The sequence below is a fragment of the Bos grunniens genome, chromosome 13 (assembly GCF_055505025.1).
Source record: "Bos grunniens cultivar Pamir isolate PY7600 chromosome 13, Bosgru_T2T1.0, whole genome shotgun sequence".
NCBI classification, from domain to species: Eukaryota; Metazoa; Chordata; class Mammalia; order Artiodactyla; family Bovidae; genus Bos; species Bos grunniens.
Genome location: NC_141177.1, coordinates 69,475,718 through 69,490,998, shown reverse-complemented (window position 1 = coordinate 69,490,998; position 15,281 = coordinate 69,475,718). Strand labels below are relative to the sequence as shown.

The following is a 15,281-nucleotide window of genomic DNA, read 5'->3' as shown; positions in this document are numbered from 1 at the left end:
AGCTTTCATTCTGCTCTCAGCTTTGAGATGCTTGATCATACTATGATAAGAGGAAACTGAAACAGTGTGGAGAGAATCATGGAGAATAACTAAGACAGTTAGCTGACCTAGGTCTCAGTGGACTTGGGAATGAGCTCGCCTTAAGAGGATACTGTTCCCCAGCCTCCCAGTCTACCAACTGATGCCTCAGACAAGGCAGAAAAGGAGCAAACCATTTCCCCTACGTGTTGTTCAGATTCTGACCCATAAAAACCAAGAGCATTATAAATGATTGTTTTTCATCACTAAGTATTGGAGGACAATACTATTAAACCATAGTAACTGGCACAACATATATCTTTCTGGTCATTTATTATGATTGCTGATGCTGCTAAGTCGCTTCAGTCACGTCCGACTCTGTGCAACCCCATAGAGAACAGACCACGAGGCTCCCCTGTCCCTGGGATTCTCCAGGCAAGAACACTGGAGTGGGGTGCCATTGCCTTCTCCAATGCAGGAAAGTGAAAAGTGAAAGTGAAGTCACTCAGTCGTGTCCGACTCTTCGTGACCCCATGGACTGCAGCCCACCAGGCTCCTCTGTCCATGGGATTTTCCAGGCAAGAGTGCTGGAGTGGGGTGCCATTGCCTTCTCCGTTATTATGATTACTATACATTAAAATTCTTTGACTATATCATAGTTTATTAATTCATTCTTCTTTTGGTGGACAGTTAGTTTGTGTCACTTTTTGCTGCTATATATAAAGTTGCCAGTAACATTCGTAAATGTGTCTCTAGTGTGCTGGTGCAGCAGTTTCTGTGGTGCCATATAATTAACAGTAAAATTGATTTGGCCTCCAAATATGCATATATTAAGTTTTATCAGATATTACCAAATACATAATGATATAGTACTAATTTATACTTGCACCTGTAATATATGAGTTTTCACTATGCCATTACCTAATTTTCCAATAAAATTTGATACTTGAATTTACCTATCTCTTGATTATGAAGTAGCATCACCTTTAGCCTAAAGTTCCCTAATTACTCTTGAGATTGAACATCATTTTATGTGTATATTGTGGTAGATTTAATTTATACATATTTCAGCATAAACTAATTCATGACTCACTTGTTAAGCCGTATGTAGTCATATAGTTTTCAATATATTTAGTTTCATGTTGGCTAACTTTTTGCCTTGTTGCTATTAAAATATTGATATCTATATCTTAACATCATACTTGAGAGTGGCCCCAATTTTATGTTTTCTATGCCATAGTTATTTGCCTTTGACATCAAGTTTATATTAAAACTATAAGATGGATTGCCAAGGGATCTCATCTTTACGTTTCCTTCATTTTCACTTCAATAGAATTCACTTTTGAAATTTTCTAGACTGTATTTCATTGAATCTATGTTTAATTATAGATGTAAATACATTACCAATTACAGATCAATTTTCTTGAGTCAGTTCAGTGTATTATATCATGAGTATTTCTCATAAAATGACAGCACATTTCAACATTTAAAAAATTGTTATGTTTTAAATGATAGTATGCTTTGTGTCTTGCTCATACATTAAATGTATCCTTGTTGCCTGAAAAACTAAATATGATTATTAATTTATCTGTGTGTGTATCACTGAAGATACTTCAGGAGTCTGATTTTGAATTTTCATTTTTTATTCTTTCTTACATTAGTGATGATTAGTTTTCTTTTGTGTGTTCTTTAATTTTGGATTTTGTACTTAATGCTCAGTGAGGCACTGTTTTTTTCTGTGAAAATGCTGTGAAGACTGTAATAAGGTAAGAATCTGTAGAAAGAATTTGGAATTATTTCTTCTGTTTGTATAGAGTGCTACAGATAAGTGATTAATTTTGGTTTACTTCCATGTTTAAAGTGCCCTGGTTCATTCAAACTGTATGAAATAGATTCTTCAGTTCACAGTAGGTATGACTTCTAGTTATGAATTCTGACAACTGTAATGTTTATATACTCCCAGGGCCTACTGTAGAAAAACTATCTAATTGTCTCTGTTGATAACAGGCTGAGTTTTAATTTCTTTTCTCACTCGGACTATCATTTCCGTGTGATGTTGTCATTCCAATGTCCTTTTGTTATATGAAGTATCATTTTCAAATCCCCCTACCCCCCCACCCCAGCCACAAAGACATGAGGCTTTATCTTCTTCTCCTCTCTTTCAACAGGTCATTAAAATCCAAACTCTAAGTTACAGAGGACAACAGCCCCCTCCAGGGAGCTACAGCCTCAATGTAAGTTTGGCACACTGATTTTCAATTCTCTTGTCATTTTCTAAAACCTAAGGTTTCTATTTCTTCCTGTAATTTCTGCTATGTTTTACTCTCATGCTTACTTCAGAGGATATTTACAATATGTAGTTCATCATGTGGATGTATGGAGGTCTTAACCTACAGAATCATTGTGAAACGAAAAGAAAATCAGATGCTCAAAATCTTTCTAGTGCTTCTCCAGTGATCCTTGGATTAAGACAAAGCTTTGAAAAAGGATTGACCTGGCCCTGTATGCATATTTCTATGTAAACTGTAGCTCTGTTTTGCACTGTGGTTTATTTGGCATTTTTGTTATCCAGGAACACAACCTTCCATCATAATTTCCAATGTTACCAAAGGGCCTTTCTACATGTTCCTATCTCTACCTTGAACATTTGTTCCTCTTGCCTCCCTCTAATCAATTTCCACTTTCCTTTAAATCCGAGATCAAGCTTCACTTTCTCATGGTGCTTACGATATTGTGTTGGTTAACATTTATACGACTAAAAACAGTGACAACTTATTCATGCCAAGAAAGCCAGTGAGATAAGGTGCTCTTATAAACTCTGGACTCACTTGTAGCCACCAACTGTGTGTTAATGAGCCATAGCTTAGCAAATACTTTAAGCTCCATCAGATGGGCCAGGCAGAGTCTCCAAATAAGTAAATTGTGGTCTTTGTTCAAGCAAACATCATCACCAGAAATACAGGATGTAGTTAATCAAAAAACTAGTAAGCAGACAAAAGTGCTGGAGAATCTGGTTTTATGACTAACAAGTATGGTTAAGAAGATACCTAATTATATCTACAGTTCCATGTGCAGATAGCAGAATCCATCCACAGCCATCTGCCTCAGAGAGAGAGGGAACGGCAAACCCAAGAAAGAGTTCAAGTTTAGATTCCTGGAAACATTTTCCTGGAACCAGAATTTGGAATAGTATTAATAATTCAAATAGTAAGTCTAGTGTTATAACTGGGCTTATCAAGGAGGGGAAAAGAAAGAAGCATATCTGGGATTGGAACTTGTATACAAATACACCATATTTAGAAGAGAGACCCAGTAAGAGCGAGTTGAGGTTTGGAGATCAGCAGGTGCCTCCACAGGTTAGCACTAATGCACCAGAATGCAGGTCATCCTATTATGAAGAATGACTCTATCTTAAATCCTATGAGACTGTCAGTAGAATATTTTGGTCTCAATTTGATGCACAAGAAATCTTTATTTTCTCTTTCCTCCTTGCTTCACCAAGTTAATTCCCACCTTCCTTCAGATCTCAGTTCAAACTTTACTCTCTCAAGAAAGCCTTTCCTGAATTCCTAAGTTGGTCCCAATCCCTCCTCCCCTATGGTTGCATCAATTCATTCAATAGGGTATTAGTATACTTATTTCTTGGCATACTTATTAAAACACAGATATTAAGTGTGAGCTGGTGACACAGAAGTGAATAATATATTGTCCTTGTCCTGGGGATGTCTCTATCTGGAACACTGAGTGTGGGTGACTGTGTAGACCGACGGGAACTGTGAGCTTTGATTACATGCTTCATCGTCTCTAGGTGTTGGAGGGCCAGCTAGGGAAGACGAAAGACAACAGAAATGAGTTTAGGAAATGTTACTAGAAACAGCAGTTGCACAATCCTGAAACACAAAAATAACCTCCAGTCAATCCCTGAGGTTTATACCACACAGGAAAAGCAAAGGGTACTAGGAAAGCAAAGGGTAATAGACCACCCCCCAGGTGGGGTCTGCAGATCTGTTGACATACACTCACTTTTAATTACTTTCCATTTAGAACCAGACCCTGAAAAAACAGGCCTATTAAAAATGGCACGTTTTCTATATTTCAGTAACAGCTTGAGTGGGAAATCTCTGACTCCTAATATCTGAAGAAAAGATATGAATAAATTAGTTGCAACAAGAGTCTGTATGAGCCGTGTTTTAAAATCCTCCCCACCCCCTGCCATGGACATGAGATAAGGTTATCCTGCAGAAATGTGAGATTCTTGCTAATTCTATAGCTATACTGGTAAATGTGCAATTAGGCAAAGCACTTTCCATCACAGAGCAGGCAAGAGGAGAAAGCACTGATTCAAAACGCAAAAGCCCTTCCTGCTGTGGTGTGGCTCCTCCATCAGGAAAAAACAGGGTGGATCATGACAGATGCCTCTTTGCCAGAACTGGATTCTCATAATGTGTGAGATGCTTTCTCCTTGTAATTACTGATAATGCTGCTGGGTGAGCTGGAGACACGCTGCACAGTGAATTAGATACCACAACTCTCTATTGCAGGACCTGCAAGGCAGCAGCCCTGCCATTTACATCACCCAGACTTCAAGTGCAATTTTTGGATCAGCACACCCTGTTCTCATTTTCACTGTTATCCTTTCTCTCCTCATCTGCCCTGTGAAATATCCTTTGCACATCATCATGTCATCTGCACTGTTTAGAACTGTTATTCAGAATCAATACTGCTACTGCATCTAAACTTTCCCTTCAGAACATTCATCATTTGCCCATTATGAATAATGAAATAACTGCTTTATGTTTTTAGGCATTGCTTATTTTACCCCAGCAATGAGTTAATCCATCAAAAAGGCCTGCTTGCTTGACATTTAACCTAGAAAAGCAGTTACGCTATGTATAAGTCAGTTCAGGCTGCTCTACAGAATAGCATAAGCTGAGTGGCTTAAACTGTGAATATCTATGTTGTGAAGTTTGGAAGTCAGGAAGTCCAAGTTTAAGATGCCAGCTGACTTGGTTCTTAGTGAGAACTGTCTTGGGATTGCCAAGATTGGGTGCAGTGGTGAAAAATCCACATGCCAATGCAAGAGACACGGGTTTGATCCCTGGGTCAGGAAGATCCCCTGGAGTAGAAAATGGCAACCCACTCCAGTATTCTTGCCTGGAAAACCTCCTGGAGGGCTACAGTCCATGGGGTCACAAAGAGTTTGACACAACTGAGTGACTGAGCACGCATGCATGCAAGAGCTGTCTTACTGGTTTGTAGATGGCTGCCTTCCTGCGGTGTCTTCACATGGTGGAGAGAGAGACAATAAGCTCTCTAGTTTCTTATCATAAGGACACTAATTCCATTATGGGGACTCCATCCTTATGACCTCATTAAAGTTAATTACCCTGCAAAGAGCTCACCCTGGAATACCATTACAGTGGCTGCTGCTGCTGCTGCTACTAAGTCAGTTCAGTCGTGTCTGACTCTGTGCAACCCCATAGATGGCAGCCCACCAGGTTCCCCCGTCCCTGGGATTCTCCAGGCAAGAACACTGGAGTGGGTTGCCATTTCCTTCTCCAATGCAGGAAAGTGAAAAGTGAAAGTGAAGTCGCTCAGTCGTGTCCGACTCTTAGCGACCCCATGGACTGCAGCCCACCAGGCTCTTCCGTCTATCGTATTTTCCAGGCAAGAGTACTGGAGTGGGGGGCCATTGCCTTCTCCCATCACAGTGGGGGTTAGGTTTTAACATATGAATTTGGGAGGAACACAGACATTCAGTCCATAATGCGGTAGGACAGCAAACCATCACTACTCTGCTTCAGGTCAGTGCAGGCGTTCAGAATCCTGTGATCAATTACTCAATCACTAATACCCAGAGCCTGGAAGACCATCTCCTCTGGCAGATCATTTTTAGTTTGTGAAGTTTCAATATTTTTTTAAAGCCTTTCCTTGGATTCAGAAATAAATTTTATATGTATTATTCAGATTACTTCAAACATTTTTTGAAAGCTGTTAATTCTGCAAAGCTCCAAGTATGTCTTATACAGTCAGCCCTTTCAGATCTCATTTAAGTGAACCTTCTTTGCAATCAGTTGTCTATTCCTTGTGACCAATACACTTTTTTTCTTCATCTTTTGTGGTCTGTTATTTCTATTTTTAACAGTTTGGCCCAGTTTCTCCCATCTAGCTAAACTGAAGCATCCAAGAGTTACTGTGGATTAACTCATTGAGGTTAAAAAGCTTGCCTGACCTTGCTTTGAAAGTTTTTTGAAGATTTATTGAATTGGAAAAGTAAATTGCTGTTCCCTCATTATCCGGACCTTCCCACTGAAAAGAACTGTGCTTAATTCTAACCTTGCATCCCCTGAAGTTTGAGTAGGTTCAAATCTCAGTATATATTCCCTTTTAATTCAAGTTGCCATGAAGAACTGACACCTCCAGCTGCTGTTAGCCTTTCTAAAATTACCACCAATCTCTTTAGCATTTGCAACTATAGAAAGAAAAGTAACCGGGTGTCCTACTGAGCTGAGATTGGGGTGATGGAGGGAAAAACCTGTAAAAGCCTCGTGTCCATTTGCTCAGAATTAATGTAGGAATGTTTCCTAAAGTAAAGTTTCAAGGTCTCTCTTCAGAACAGTTTGAATAAATTCAAACAGCAAAACAAGGGGAGAAAAATGTATACTGATGTCACTTTTTAAAATTCTCCTGAAAATTAAGGGAAATTTGTTTCGCGTTCTCTGATTGGTTTGTACAGAAGAAATCTGGAAGTGGTCACAATCTCTGCATGAGTTTTAATTCCATTTTTTTATTTGAATGAAAACAATATCAAAGAGAAAAATTAGTCTGTAAACATATTGAAAAATGCTCTCATGTAGAGATTACTGAATTACATAATAATTTTTCTTTAAATAGAATGCAAATAAAATCTCCACTGCTAGGGAAACAATAATGCAATGAAATAAGGCATCAATATTACCACAAGAGAAAGATAATGGAAAATATTTCTGTTGTTTATTCTTATGAAAAATATTATCCTCAACTATGATCCTACTTTACACATTTTATAGAAAAGATCAAGGTGCCTTAAAAAGTTGAAATCCTTCCTTGGGTTTATTTAACAAGAAGTTTTCTTTTTTGAAGCTTCATTTCAAAGGCAGATAAATGGAGACCTCCAGGTTAAGACAGGTGATTAAAGCCATATCATAGAATCTCTCTCTTACAGCAGCCAACAAACAGAGTCAAAATTCCAAAAATATTACGAAGAAAATAGAAGCCAAGTCAAATCAACAAATCAAATTTTGTAAAAAATGAAAAAAAAAGAAAACAAGGAAATAAATGGGATATTCTTGGGGGAAAAAGATCCTTAACCATTTTCATATTTCCTGAGAGTAGTACTTATGAGTTAACAAATCCCCAAGCATGAGAAGACGACTGGGTACCCTCCCTTACCTTTCTTTCAACTGGGGAGTAAGGAAATTAATGTTGGAAATGAGGTGAGGATAAATAAAAGAAAAATAAAGTAAATGTTCTGTTATGCAAATAATAATTTTAGGGTGACTCAGATTTTAGATGCTGGCTCCTTAGAAGGAAAGCTATGACAAAGATAGGCAGCATATTAAAAAGCAGAGATGTTACTTTGCTGACGAAGGCCTGTGTGGTTTTTCCAGTAGTCATGTACAGATATGGGAGTTGGACTATAAAAATGGCTGAGCACTGAAGAATTGATGCTTTCAAAACTGTGGTGCTGGAGAAGACTCTTGAGAGTCCCTTGGACAGCGAGGAGATCAAACCAGTCAATTCTAAAGGAAATCAACCCTAGATATTCATCGGAAGGACTAATGCTGAATCTGAGACTCTAGGACTCTGGCCACCTGATGCAAAGAGCCAACTCATTGGAAAAGACCCTGATGCTGGGAAAGATTGAAGGTAAAAGGAGAAGGGGGCAGCAGAGGATGAGATGGTTAGATAGTATCAGCAACTCAAGGGACATAAGTTTGAGAAGACTCCAGGAGATACTGAATGGCAGGGAAGCCTGTTGCACTGCAGTCTCTAGCGTTTACAAAGAGTTTGACACAAATTAGAGACTGAACAACAACAATAATATGTGTTAGATAAATCTGAAACTTGAAGCTATACCTCCAGCTATGACATCTGCTGTCGAAGTATGTAAAGTGAATCTTGGTTACAGAATAGATTTAACTGTCTCACAAGCGACAGCAGAAGCCACATAGTCTGCCAACAACAAAAGACCATACCGCTTCAGCTCTTATACCCACTGACCTTCTCCTAATTGAGAAAAAGCTGAGTGCATAGAATACAAGTAATCACCTTTAAGCCATAATTTAGATGGAAAAACAAGTCTCAGATATAATTGTAAGTATTAAACCTTTAAAATTTCACACTGTTGTATCAGAGTAAGCAGAAGCTTTTCAAAGAAATTCCCTAATCATTGGAAGATGAAGAGAAATGACATTGCCCCTATGTAAATAAAGTATGCTGCTAAGTCACTTCAGTTGTGTCCAACTCTGTGTGACCCCATAGACGGCAGCCCACCAGGCTCCCCCATCCCTGGGATTCTCCAGGCAAGAACACTCGAGTGGGTTGCCATTTCCTTCTCCAATGCAGGAAAGTGAAAAGTGAAAGTGAACTTGCTCAGTCGTGTCTGACTCTTCACAGCCCCATGGACTGCAGCCCACCACGCTCCTCCATCCATGGGATTCTCCAGGCAAGAGTACTGGAGTGGGGTGCCAGTGTCTTCTCCAAAATAAAGTATAGGAAGGAAGAAAAGCAGGAAGGAGGTGGTCAGAGCATGATGAAGGAAAGAGTGCCTGGAAGAAAATATAACCCAATGAGCATAGTGAAATTCTTTTTTCTTCATTCCCTATTATGACATCTTATTAAAACTGGTTTCAATAAAAATATTCCAAAAAGAAAATAAATAAAAGATAAAATGTTATAAAAAGAGAAATTATAGATCTAACTACATAGATACAAGGCCAAAATAACTTCTCTGAAGAATAACCTGACATTAGAATCATCAGAATCCATGGTTATTTTTTTCATTACAGGAAAAATCTTGAGCAAATGTAGACCAAAAAAGACAAACATGTTAAAACAAGTTTAAAAAAACTGTATGACATTGAAAATAAATTAAGCAAAAGTCATTGGTACCTTTGAAGTAGAGCACCCAATAAATAAAGATCAACGTTTTTCAAAACAGAATATAAGAGGAGCTTCTCCGGTGGTCCAGTGGTTAAGAATACAATGACCGATGCAGGGGACACAGGTTTGATCCCTGGTCTAGGAAGATTCCACATGCCTTGGAACAGCTAAGCCTGTGCACCACAACTGCTGAGCTCTGGAGTCCGTGCGTTGAAACAAGAGAACCCACCACTGTAAAAGCCTGTGCACTGCAGCGAACAGGAGGCCCTACTCGCTGCAACTAGAGAGAGCCTGAGCCCAGCAATGAAGACCCAGCACAGCCAAAAATAAATACATAGTAACTAAGTCTTAATAGTATATAAGAAGGGAGTTTTCCTGAAATAAAGATCTCAATTTGCTGCTTAAAATATCGTGACAAATACCAGGAAAACTGTTACCAGGCATTTACAAGAGGACAAGCCATGTACAAGACAACCAGTATCACACAGACCTCAGGCCTCCTCACAATAATTTCTATAGCTAGAAGGCAGTAGGACAGAGTTTGCAGAGATCCTACAATATTTTTAATAATGCATAGAAAAATTGATATATTATGCAAATTTACCATGAAATTCACTAATATTGGACCCAATTTTGAGCTTCTCTTATGTTATTCTTTTTTTGATTTCACAGTATGGTTTCTTTATGTTCTTGACAATATTTCCTTCCAGATCAAACTTGCACCGTAACACTCTGCCTAATATATCTAAGAATACAAAGAGGTGGTCAAGGTCCAGAGACATTAGAGGCTGACAAGGTTGCTTTCATTCAGTGACCCAGCAAGCAGACAGGACTAAGGTACAGACAAATAAGCGTGACATTACGTGGACACAGCTTCAGGGCACCTCCCTAGGGCCGATGATCAGTGCAGCCTGCATGGAGCACGCATCATGTTAGGTCAGAGGAACTAAGTGTTTGGTCTCACTGTCTAAAATGCCATTAGAGTGGGTATGGGGCTGAGGTGGGGAAGCAGCATCAGCACATGGCATAAAGACATCATCTCACTGACTGTTCCGTCTTCCTCTCTTGTGCTGGTTTTTCATGCTTATCTTTGACCCCCCTCAATATTGAAGGACCCAGTTCTTGGTCGTCTCTCTTCACTTATGATGCTTTCCAAATATCAATGTGCTGAAAATATTCTCAGTGTAATGACAATGAACCTGTTACATAAATGAACTGGGAGATGATGGCTAGCCACAATTTTGAACTAATGCTACCCTTTTATTAATATCAGGGCTTCCCTTGTAGCTCAGCTGGTAAAGAATCCACCTGCAATGTGGGAGACCTGGGTTCAATTCCTGGGTTGGGGAGTTCCCCTGGAGAAGGAAATGGCAATCTACTCCAGTATTCTTGCTTGGAGAATCCCATGAACATAGGAACCTGGCAGGTTACAGTTCATGGGATCGCAAGAGTCAGACACAATGCAGTGCTATCTTTATCTTTTATTAATATCAAGTGAAATCATTGAATGCTGACTATATTTTCTTGAGTAATTTTTGATAGATGACCCTTGTGTTACAATGAGATGTCCGATGGCAGAAATATGAAGGCATTTAGAAAGGAAGAAAGTGAATGAGCGAATGAATAAATAAATAAATAAATAAAGTGTTCAAGGTAGATCAATGTCAGAATGGGAAGACTTTCAAGGAAATCAATCAGTCATCTATTTGAAAAACACAGGCCACAGTTTCCTTGCTTTATTAAGAAGCAGTTTATCCACTTACTCTTCCCTGACATAAGCTTAAGTATCACCTAAGACATGATTGCATTTTAGGAGAGGCGACAGAATGGTGGAGTTCAGATTATTTTGTAAATAATGGGGAAAACTCTCTGAATTTTTTACTTCTTCTTCTTTTTTTTTTTTGTCCTTGAGGAAGCAGGTTAAAAGTTCAGTAAGTCTATCAGAAAACTTTTTTTTCTTTTTGGTGTATGACAGTTGCTTTAAAATGGGTTTTCTTCTTCTCAGGAGGGAAAATATGAACGTCATGTGGCACTTTGGTTGCTATGGCAACTATACTTTTTTTTTTTTTTAAATAACAGTTTGAACTGGCTCTTAAACCTGAGCAACACCCTGGCCTCCTGAAGAGTAATTGCTGCCTCACCAGAGCTCAGCACTTAATCCCACTCCCCTTCTTTTCATCTCCCATCTCCAGGCTTCTATTTGAAATTTATTCACAAATACTCTTACTCAATCCTCTGGGTTAGCTATGAAATGCAATACAAAGTATATTAATAAGGAAATACTAGTTAAATGTGAAGAAAAGGGTAAGTTTTCCAATTTACCTCCTTGGTAGAACAAATAGGAAGACTTATTTCTCATAAACCTATTACCTTGACTTCATGTATTATTCTTGACTTCATGTATCAGCTCTCCAGTTTTCCCACAGAATTCTAATTCAAAATATTTGACCACTCTTCTCTAATTCAATCTCCATAATGGCCATCTGAATACAAATGAGGGTCAAAATAGACTTGATTTCATTTAAATTTCTGTGTTATTAAAATGAAGCTGAGACCATCAAATCTCTAATGTGGGGAAAAGTAAAGTACCCTTTGACCAACATCATAAAATGGCAATAGAGAAATCGGATGACCTCTGTCTATTATTCTTTTTTAGCTGCATATGAAATAGATTATGAAGTATTTAACAATATTTTATCCAAGGATCATGGTCTTTAAGAAATGAACTTTGATTTGTTTCGTTGAGATGCATAGGCTTGTCAGTATTATAATAGATTTTATTTTAAAATTACTATCAAAGAAAGACACAGTGGAACTCTAAACACAGCATAGCTAGCTCATTAATATACAGATTTGGATCTGAGTGTCCGTATGTCCTTCAGAACATAAATTGCATGAAATAAACCTGAAGTTAATTTTTTAAACAGTAACAAGGGCTATGTGCTACTGTTATGATGGGTTAGACTATGTATGATATTGATATTCTCATAGAGCCTATTGCTATAGTTGAATTACATTACAGAAAATATCATTAATATGTGCTCATAGTACTCTTGAAAATAATACTATTCCCCTGCATTTAAATATATAGAGAAAACTGATAAAATATTGACTGAGCAAATATTTATGATGTATATAAATATATTTATATGATATAAATGTATTATGTACTTAAAAACCTGGGATTTAAGTTTGGAAATCAATAGTAATTGTAAATAATGTTTATAAGGATAAACCAATATAATAATACATTTTGTTGAGAAAAATTCCAAGGTATTCCTGTATTCCTCAAATTGATCAGAGAATAAAGACTAACACAAAATGACTAGCATACTGACAGGCAGCCTGAAATCAGAATGCATTCAAGAGCTTCCTTCACCAAAGAAAGACTCTGTGTCTTCTTTCTGGCCAATCAGAGAGGGGCAATAAATCATATCCCCAGCATTATGCTGCCCCATCTCCTCCCACTCTTCTGAAGGCCCCATAGGACTCATGGCCTTCCGGGGCAGTGAAGGGCCTATTGACTCCTGAGTGTGTAGCATGGTACCTCTCTCTCACCTAACATTAAGTTTCAACAGACAGTGTAGAGTTGAAGAATGGGAAAAGTCCTTTCTGTGATGTTACATAATGTCCAGGATCTTAGGATTCTGTAGAGAAACAGATCCAATAAGACAGATAAGTAGATATAGAGACATATATCTCTATATCTTTATATATAGAGAGATTGATTTATTATAAGGATTTGGCTCATGTGATTATGGAGGCTGACAAGTCCCAAGATTTTCAGGGTGAGTTAGCAAGCTAGAGACCCAGGGAAGCCAATAGTTTAGTTCCAGTCTGAAAGCCATCGAGTTTAAGATCCACAAAGAGCTGCTGCTCCAGTTTAAAAGTCATTGAGCAGGGGGACTTGTCTGGTGGTCCAGTGGCTGAGACGCCACACTCCCACTGTCAGGGGCCCAGGTTTGATCCCTGGTCAGGGAACTAGATCCCACATGTTGCAACTAATAGTTCTTATTCCAAACTAAAAGATTCTACATGCTCCAACTAATGATCCTGCATGCTGCAACTAAGAACTGAGGCCTGGCACAGCCAAATAAATAAAAATGAATACAAAAAAAAAAAAAAAAAACCCACAACATTGGGCAGGAAGAATTCCCTCTTGCTTAGAGGAATTCAGCCTTTTTGTTAGATTTAGCCTGTCAACTAATTTAATGAGGCCGGCCCATGTTACAGAGGGAGTCTGTTTTATGGACTCTACCAATTTATATGTTAAGTTCATCCAAAGCACTCTGAATAATGTTTGACTAAATATGGGGACTCTCCATGGTCCAGTCAAATTGACATGTAATATTAACCATCACGAACCATCACACCTAGTTCTCTTTTGGTTCTTCTTCTACAAAAAAAAATTAAATCTTACCAGTAACTTGACTTCTCTGGAATTTATTTCAGTATGTGGAAATAAACATTAAGTAAATTGACTTTAAAGATACTTATAAGTTCTTCAAAAGTATATTCTCATGCAGGAACAGGTATTTTGATGATCTTCACTTAATATTTCATAAAATCAAATAAATTTGAATCAGTAGCATATGATCTACCAAAAAGATATCATTATATTAGAAATACAGATGCCTCGCTCTTTTATAGATCTTTAACTTTATTTTATATTGGACTTCCCTGGTGGCTCAGATGGTAAAGAATCTGCCTGCAATGCAGGAGAACTGGGTTCGATCCCTGGGTCAGGAACATCCCCTGAAGAATGGAATGGCTACCCACTCCAGTATTCTTGTCTGGAGAATTCCATGGGCACAGGAGCCTGGCAGGGCTACAGTCCATGGGGTCACAAAGAGTCAGACACAATTGAAAGACTAAGCACACATGTAACTTTATTTAATTTGTGTAATTTGAAGAAATATTTAAATAAATTATCACAAATAGGACCAGGGACACCTATGAGATTTTAGAGGTGGTGTAAAAGAAAAAGTCCAGTAAGAATTAGAGAATGAGCATGCCCACAAATAATTTATACAGTGATTGAACTGCTGTTTACCTCCTTTCTTTGTCTAGCATAGATCTTATTATCAATGGAAGTCCTAGGAATTGACACATTTGTAAAATATTGAGACACAGAAAACTTGCAAATCAGAGGTATAAATGTTGTGATAATAACCACCAATAAAGTCCTTGAGGTAGTACGTGAGATAATGACCACCACACACTCAATTCACATCTGTAGCAGTTCAGTTCAGTTCAGTTCAGTTACTCAGTTGTGTCCGACTCTTTGTGACCCCATGAATCGCCAGGCCTCCCTGTCCATCACCAACTCCCGGAGTTCACTCAAACTCATGTCCATCGAGTCAGTGATGCCATCCAGCCATCTCATCCTCTGTCGTCCCATTCTCCTCCTGCCCCCAATCCCTCCCAGCATCAGAGTCTTTTCCAATGAATCAACTCTTCGCATGAGGTGGCTAAAGTATTGGAGTTTCAGCTTTAGCATCAGTCCTTCCAATGAACACCCAGGACTTATTTCCTTTAGAATGGACTGGTTGGATCTCCTTGCAGTCCAAGTTATATGTCTGCAAATGTGCATATTTAAATGATAAAATGATCACAAAATTCCCTGGGAATATGGTGATGATTACATATTCACACAATACTTGCTCAGAGCACAAACTTAGGAATAATTTACAGCAGTTTCTAAGTTTTTTCTTTTGTTTTTCTCATCAGTAAACTTTTGGAATATGTCTTCCATATATATATATATATATATATGTATAAATATATGTAAATGCATAGTATATAATAGAAGAATCAGAGTATATCTAAAGAGAATGATATCAAAATAAATCATATTTGTACTTTTAGCACTTTCTTCTTAACACTTACGGAGCATCTTTCACAGAGATAAGACCTTTGGGAAGCAAGATGAGGGTTAGCAATACTTGGGAAAGTGATGAAAATCCAGAAAGAGTTCTTTGAACACTTTATTTAAAAACAGCATCTTCAATTAGGTAAGAGTATGTTTACACCTGGAGGGCAAAAAAGTAATCAGGGAAGAAGTCCTTAAGATCATGGCTAAATGCTTTACTATAGGAAGAAGAAAAATACGCTATATG

The 15,281-nt window shown here is 38.1% G+C and overlaps 1 long non-coding RNA gene across 6 annotated transcripts in view; it reads left to right on the top strand.

Moving 5' to 3' along the window:
- The window catches only part of LOC147361186 (uncharacterized), a 430,912-nt gene that overhangs the window by 132,670 nt on the left and 282,961 nt on the right, over window positions 1-15,281 (top strand). For all 6 annotated transcript variants that reach the window (XR_015139864.1, XR_015139868.1, XR_015139866.1 and 3 more), the window contains one exon: window positions 2,187-2,252. This is a non-coding gene — a long non-coding RNA (uncharacterized LOC147361186). The remainder of the gene's footprint in view (window positions 1-2,186; window positions 2,253-15,281) is intronic.